The sequence below is a fragment of the Quercus lobata genome, chromosome 10, assembly GCF_001633185.2.
Source record: "Quercus lobata isolate SW786 chromosome 10, ValleyOak3.0 Primary Assembly, whole genome shotgun sequence".
In the NCBI taxonomy this organism is placed as follows: domain Eukaryota; kingdom Viridiplantae; phylum Streptophyta; class Magnoliopsida; order Fagales; family Fagaceae; genus Quercus; species Quercus lobata.
The window spans coordinates 14,472,272-14,480,769 of NC_044913.1; the positions used below are offsets into that span (position 1 = coordinate 14,472,272).

Here is an 8,498-nt window from a genome sequence, read left to right on the forward strand (position 1 = left end):
CAAAAAAAAAAAAGGCTTTAAATTCGTTTACATGAGATATTGCACATGAGGGGAAGAACTCAAATTGCACCAATGTGGTACTGAGGACATAACTAAGTGTTTCTATTTGACACAAAAAGAAAAATGTCAAAAAATTAGATTTTATTCTAATTAGGCCTTTTTTTTTATGAGGTTATTCAAACTACATCTTATAAAAACTTAGACTGAACCCCTAACTTCATAAAAGTTTTTGAAGCCTAAAAAAAAATCAAAAGAAGAATTATATATTTTCATTTTACATTTAGGCCTATTTATGAGTTCTAGGATAAAACAAAAATTCACACCATTTTCAAATTAGCCTATCACTGCACATGTGGGCTATTAAAAGAAATTCCAAATTGCATATTAGATGAGACTCATGTTTGAGGTGATATGTTAATTTTTGAATGTGAAATTATTGTCAAATTTTACTTTGTCCCTATTTTATTGCATATTTATATGGCATAGAAGACTCAACCAGCATGTATAACATTCCTAAATTGCGCATAGTATTCTAATTGGCTTGAATGTGACCGTAAAAACCATATAAAATAAGGAAATATTACTTAATGTTTAAAAATATCAAAAATTGACACCATGTGATGTCCTTCTTAACATTTATTGATGTGCTTGTTGTTTCAAGCTTGATGTAGAATTGGAGAATGGAAGATGAAGCAAATCAAGTGTGGATAAAGCTTCCGATGGTGCATTTGTTACAACATTTAGCAAAAGTTCTTCATCATAAAATCCCTAAATGCATACACCGTAATAATTCTGTAATACCTTAAATTTGGTTTTGTGTGAAGATTTGGGTTGTGAATGCGTTGTGTGAACATGTACTGAATCATATTAATTGTCTATAGAATAATCAAGAATGTATAAATAGTTATAATGAATGTTTGAATTATTTATTTTTGTAATTGACTACACATCAATTTGTAAGTTTTATATAATAAAATTTGAAGTATTCATAAAATTTGTAATACAATATAGTGATATACTAACCTTATAGTTTGTTTTTGCTAATTTGATAATTGGGGGATTTAAGATTTAAATCCTGAATTTCTTCTTTAAAACACCAAAAAGTGTCATCCAATTGAACTACCAAGTTCTTGGTTATTTACATATATATTTAAGAAACTTTTATTGTTAAGCACTATCTTTGTTCTTTATAGTTTTCTTCCGTTCTTGTCTGTTAGCCTTTTTGCAATCTTTATTTCCCAAAAAAAAAAAAAAAATGATGTAGAAATGTTCCTTTGACTGAGTTCAATATATAAAAAATATATTTTTTGAGAAACTATATATAATATATTTGAGACTAAAGTTTAATGTTGTTCCAATCGGGAGGAGCAAAAAGATGTATTAGTCAATATTAATTCATTGTCAAGAACAGTTAAATATTATATAGATCATAGATGTCATCATGGCGTTCGTGTAGAAATAGAATGGATTAGATGGAAAAAAATGTCATGGCTTACGTATGCAAACGTTTAGCAAGACTGAGAAAGAGACAATTCAATGAGCCAAAATTATAAATACCAATTAGCTTTAACTTTTTTAAACCAACTTCAAACCACAAATTTAATTAAGGCATCTTCTGCATTAATTGGTGGTACATACTCTAAGCTCATAACAAATGGCTGAAACAACCAAGAATACTGAAACGAAGAGGTAATTTGATCTTTAATTATAATATTTTTAGTTTTTTAAAGAGTTTCAGTTTATGATATCCGCTCTTGATAATAGTTATTATTATTAGATTAAAACATCAGTCAGTTTCTGATGTAGGCAGAGATTAAATCTTAAATCTCTTAATTGAACATAAGCCAGAGATTCTAGTGACATCCTTGATCCTCATTATTCTTTCCTTCTTCTTTTTTGCATTTATTTCAAACTCTTTCCCAGAATTGCAGTCGTAACAGGAGCCAACAAAGGGATAGGATTTGAAATATCCAAACAGCTAGCTTCAAATGGAGTCAAGGTGATATTAACTGCTAGAGATGTGAAGAGGGGCACTGAAGCTGTTGATATACTCAAGGCTGCTGGATACTCCGATTTGAGTTTTCATCAACTTGATGTCTCGGACCCAGTTAGCATTTTTGCTTTCGTGAATTTCATCAAAACCGAATTTGGGAAGCTTGACATATTGGTACCTAGCTAATCCAACTCTCTACCCATCTTCTGAACTTGACTCTATATATACTACTACTTGCATGTGATCGTGTAGATTTTGTTTAATTGCTTCTTTAACTTGTTGCAACCATTTTCCTAGAATTTGGGATTAGCAAAATTTTGATTTTAACAAAGATAATACATTATATTATGGTGTTTTGATTCTAATACATTGCTAATTGTTTCAAAATTTATCACTGTCATCATAGTAGGAATTTCTAGTTAAGCTATTTTTGTCTCCACATCTTCTCTTATTTAAATAAAATTAAAAAAAAAAATTATCACATACGGCAGCTTAGATTAAAAGATTAAATCAATAATTTTTTAACAATTTAAACTTTTGAGACAAATAATAATTTATGAGATTTGAAAAAGACAACTATAATTAAATTATTTTTCTATATAGAGTTTTAAATAAAGATAAACCATGTATTATTTTTCTCTTTTTTCCATCTATTTTTTGCTAGCTTAATTGGCGAAATTAAAACCCAATTTAACTAGATGAAATTTTGCTCTTATTATGCAGGTAAATAACGCAGCAGTTAATGGATTAACCACAGTTGGTTCAGTGGATCCAAAAGACTTAAAATTTGGTCCTGATGATGTGAGTCTCTCAGTGTAATATATAATCTTTTCAGTATTTCAAAATTTGAGGACATAATCCAAAATTTAGTAACATGGCAAGATGAATAATTAAAAGTAGTAATCAAATAATTTAACTTAGACATGTATGAAAGATCGTTTACCACTGTATGCGATAACAGGTTGCAGGTCCAAATGCCTGAGCCTTTAAGAAATTTGTACAGCAAACTTATGAATCTGCGGTGAACTCTTTCAAAAAAAATTATTATGGGATCAAGCATTTCAGCAAAGAACTTATTCCACTTCTTCAGTTATCAAAATCAGCAAGAATAGTAAACATCTCCTCCACCTTGGGACAGCTTGAGGTAAAATATTATTAATCCAAAGAAGCTAGTTACCTCTAGTTATGTCATAGTAGACATGCTACCACTGAAGAAAGAGAATGTATCTTATGTATTGGATATATACATTACATCCGTCACAGTTTGTGGTCTTATAGGCTGTAAGAGGTTGGATGTATACACCATATACGTAGGATACTTTTAAAAGAGGCACAATTCCTTTGTAATCACATGGTTAATAAAATTATTACGTGACAATTTAAAGAGTAATACTAGTTAGGAATATCACAATTTTATTATTTAAATCTTGCAAGCAAACTGAAATGTCACTTTTTAAATACAAGATAAAAGGATAATAATTTTTATTTATTTATGATATTGTTGATGTTTTACTATTCACATTTATTATAATATTAGATTATGAATATTTTGGAAAAAAAATTGGTTGTAGATTTAGTATTTTAAGTCATGATCATTAAACATTCATTAGAGTACATGATCCGTACACACTGTCATCATTCACATTTTATTATAAATAATTGGAAAAAAATTGTGAAAATTATGCACGAAATTCTAGATTTAATGTGTACGGAGTATACACTAATTAGTGTGTAAATTCCCCAATAACTTGAAAACTTTATGGTTGTTCTTGATAATTAGATGATATAAACATGTTTTTATTTGTGCTTTGAAACTGTATTTGACATGCATTAAACGAATGGTGCTAGAATTTTCTGGACCAAGATGAAAAAAAGAAAAAATATTTAAATTGAAAATTTGTGTTTGTATTTCAGTTTATTTCAAATGAGAATGCAAAGAAGAAGCTAGGAGATGTGGATGGTCTCACAGAAGAGAAAGTGGATGAGGTGGTTGAAGAGTTCTTAGAAGATGTGAAGGAGAATTTGATAGAAGATAAAGGTTGGCCTAGTAATAATTTTTCAGCGTATTCTGTCTCCAAGACAGTTTTGAATGCGTACACAAGGGTTCTAGCAAAGAAGTATCCCACAGTTGCCATTAACGCAGTTAGTCCTGGATTTACCAAAACGGATTTGAATTACAACGCTGGGGTCTTGACTACTGAAGAAGCTGCAAAAGGCCCTGTGATGTTGGCTTTGATGCCTGATTCTAAGCCTTCTGGACTTTTCTTTGATAATACAGAAGTTTCAACGTTTTGACTGCATGTACTAACGTGTGCGTGGAAGGCAGAGACAGAATAAGGCTAAAGATTGTTGTTGTTAGGGGTGTGTAGAAAACCCACCGACCCGCCAAACCCGATTCGACCCGACCTGCCGGGTTGGGTCGGTTTTTAAGGGTTGGTGGGTTGGGTTGGGTTGGGTTACAAAAAAAATTTTTATGGCGGGTTGGGTTGGGTCTGGGTCATAAAATTATAAACCCGCCAAACCCAACCCGACCCACTCATATTTAATATATATTTAAAATATATTTATATTTAATAATTTTTTAAAAATCAATTGTAGGGAACTTTTATATATATATATATATAAATATATATTATATATTTAATAATTAAAAAAACAGTTGTAGAGTAGTATTTCCTTAATTCCTCATATTAATACTAATTTAATATATATAAAATATATTATATAATTAATAAATTTTTTTAAATAGTCAGTTCTTCCTATCCTATATAAAAGCCAATTAGTTCACACAAATCCTAATAAATTACTATTGTTGTTTAGTCATTAGTGTTGTTTGCCTTAAAGAGTTACATTGATACTAATCTTTAGGTTTTTTTAATATTTTAATTTTTTTTTACTCAATTTAATAATAATAATAAAAATTTTCAAACCCATGGGTTCTACCCGACCCAACCCGACCCATGTGGGTTGGATTGGACTTATGTGATGGGTTGGGTTTTTTTTGACCCACCATGGTGGGTTGGGTCAAAAAATCCCCTCAACCTGACCCAACCCGACCCATGCACAGCCCTAGTTGTTGTTGTTGTTGTTTTATTTTATTTGATGTTGGCTTTGATGCCTGATTCTAAGCCTTCTGGACTTTTCTTTGATAATACAGAAGTTTCAACGTTTTGACTGCAACATATTATGCAATAGTTATAGACATGTTAGGTATGTGTACTAATGTGTACGTGGAAGGTAAACTATGGTGTCTGTTTTTGATAGTAACTCTTTTATCATCAGACTAAGACACCAATGGTTTTTGGTGTAAGCGGGGATTGAACACTAGATCTTTTATTCAATTATTAGAGATCTTACTAGTTTAGCTAACTGGTTTTTTTTTTTTTAGAAGATAGAAATTTTACTCTAACTTAATTTAAGTATATATGTGTGAAACTTCTTCTTGGAGACTTGAATCCTAGCCCTTACCCCCATACCCCACAAGCATTTATACTTATGAAGTGACCATCGCACTAAGGGTGTGCGGTGGTAGCTAACTGGTTTTTTTACCAGTTGAGTTACATGTATGAACTACTTTCTCTTGCAATTGTGTTTCTTTTGTACTTAATTTTAATAAAATAAAATTCTGATGAATTGTGCATAAGGACAATTTTCGTGGAGTTAGTCTTGCCAGGAAAAATAGGGTGAAATTATTGGAGTCATACAATATAGTTACTACAATTTGTACCTAAAGCGGAATTCAATATCTCTAATGATAAATAAATTAAAAAAAAAAAAAAAAACATAGTTATTGAGGTCATAATATAATACATTGTAATTAGCACTTAATAAAAATGGTCTTTGGTGGTAGTGCAAATGAAAGCAACATTACATTAATAAAAAAAGAAAAGAAAAGAAAAAAGATTTAGATAGCAATTATGAAGTTGTGAAATAATTGAAACTAGTCGTTAGCCCATGCGATGCACGGGAAAGTTATTGGATATGAGATTTTAAAAACTTTTCATTAAACTTCCCATCACAAAGATATAAATTTACCAGAACACAAACTTTTAGTGTGAAAACAAAGATAATGATATTTAATGGATAGGGTAATAACACAGGCTTTTAGAAGAAAACAATTTGATTTACAAAGTCGGAAAATTTAGCACAAGCAAGAGCAACTACAATTGTTAAGGAAGGATTAAAGGTCCTATAAAAAATATTTTTTCCAATATTTGGGCCCAATGGTAGAGTTCAAAGAAGGCGACTTGTTATACAAAATTCTTCTCATTATAATCAAAATCCTAAAGTGAATATTCAATCCAAAAATGTGTAACCAATGTTATATATTGAAGTGTTGTACAGGGCAGAGAATAGAAAAAACATATTCTTATGACCACGCCCATATAGCTTCTAAGTTCTAACTATTATGCTAAGTAACCAAACAATATTAGTATCGAAAAAGTATCATAATCTAGCATACTGATTTAAAAGTTACAATTTCAAACACAACCTCACTATGAAAATTCCACCGATGTTCAAATGTCACTTAGTTTAAGTAAAACTATAAAAATAATAAAACTAACATTTGGAATAGAGGGTTATAGCGTATCTTTTGAATCTAGAACACTTTAAAAAAATAATAACAAATTTCAAAACCAAATATAAATATATTAAAATATAATACGGAACACTATTATAGATTTTATATTATACAAGGTTCTTAGCTATCTCTGTTGATTCCAATTGAATTAGATTTCTATTCTATTTGGTAACTTCTATCTCTACTAATTTTAATTGAATTTAGGTTTCTATTCTATGTGGTAACTTATGTCTCCTAATTCTAATTGAATTATGTTTCCATTTGACCTGTAGCTTCTTCTCCTAATTCTCATTGAATTTCTCTCCTAATTGAATTAGGTTTCCATGTAATTAGCATGCTTATAAAATAGTTTTACATTTTTTTTAATCTTATCCTTTCTACTTAAGAATAAAAAAAAAAATGACTTTATGAAATTTTTTTGAAAGGTTTGGATTGAAAGTTGCTTCTGTAACTTTGAATCTAAACCCTTGAATAAAAAAAGTTGGAAAAAAAAAATCAAAATGTCAAAATTGTTATGAGAGAATTTCACTCTACAATAACTTAGTGGTATATTGCACGGAATCTCCATTCATGAACGGGTGATGTTTAAGGATGTAAAAACCAATTAACTAAATTGTTTGATGAATATATACATTACAATCTATAATATAAGCCAAGAAATAGCAAATGAAAAGGAAACATAGAATATGAAGGCATCTTTAAAGATTTTGCATGAGTACCAAGAAATATATTCACACGTACTATTAAAGGAAAAACAAACACAAACACAGACCATATACAAACTACTATTAAAGAAAGAATACAAAAACTAAAGAGAGAAAGCTATGAAGAGAAATTTTCATACCTTGAGAAAGAAGTGTTTGTAACAAAAGAATAGTTTGCGGTAACACAAATAGATTTATACATATATAGGAGAGTAAGTCGACACCTCCTTCACTGTGAAAGAGTTTGCATTGCATACAAACATGATTTAGAAACTTCCACACCACTCCAATAAAATCCAATTTCTAATGGGACTTTTAATTCATGGCAACCGGCTAAGTGGCATTAATCTTACTATACATATCTATATATGATCTTCTAATATCTATCATATAAAATCAGAATTTTTGTTTATACATATATAGGAGAGTAAGTCGGCACCTCCTTCACTGTGAAGGAGTTTGCATTGCATACAAACATGGTTTAGAGACTTCCACGCCACTCCAATAAAATCCAATTCCTAATGGGACTCTTAATTCATGGCAACCGACTAAGTGGCATTAATCTTACTATACGTATCTATATATGATCTTCTAATATCTATCATATAAAATCAGAATTTTTGTTTTGTTTTTTTTAAATAATACTGACGTGGAAAAAGAATCTGAAATAAAAACAAAAAGAAAATAGTGATGACGTGGAAAATTGTGGAAGCTTCAGAGGCTTCGATCATATATATATACCAGTATTATGCCCGTGCGATGCACGGTTTAATCAAAATTCATATGTAAACTATAAAATAGATAATAAAAATAAATGATTATTTTACTTTTAAGTTATATAATGAATGTATATTGTGTAAGACTAATGTATTATAAAAGGCATATATAATAATAATAATAATAATAATAATAATAATAATTGAATGGAAGATGGTAGATAGCTTGTAACTAATATGAAAGGAGATACCTAAAATTTAAGGCTCAAGTAATATTTAAATGGAAAAACCTTAAATTTAGTAATTAAAAACTATCCAAAAAATGATTGAAAGCATATTTAAGTGGAAGTATTAATTCAATAATTAAGAACAATTTAAATTAATAAACATTTAAGAATTTGAAGAAGAGAGACTTACATGGGAGAAGACACCAAAACTTGAGTGATTTTCACCCTAGCAAAAAATTATAATAAACAAAGAGGATGTGTGTGTATATATATAGA

The 8,498-nt window shown here is 29.5% G+C and overlaps 1 pseudogene; it reads left to right on the plus strand.

The window, feature by feature from the left end:
• The first annotated feature begins 1,654 nt into the window (after positions 1-1,654).
• Positions 1,655-4,288, plus strand: LOC115962511 (annotated as a pseudogene).
• Positions 4,289-8,498: the final 4,210 nt, after the last annotated feature.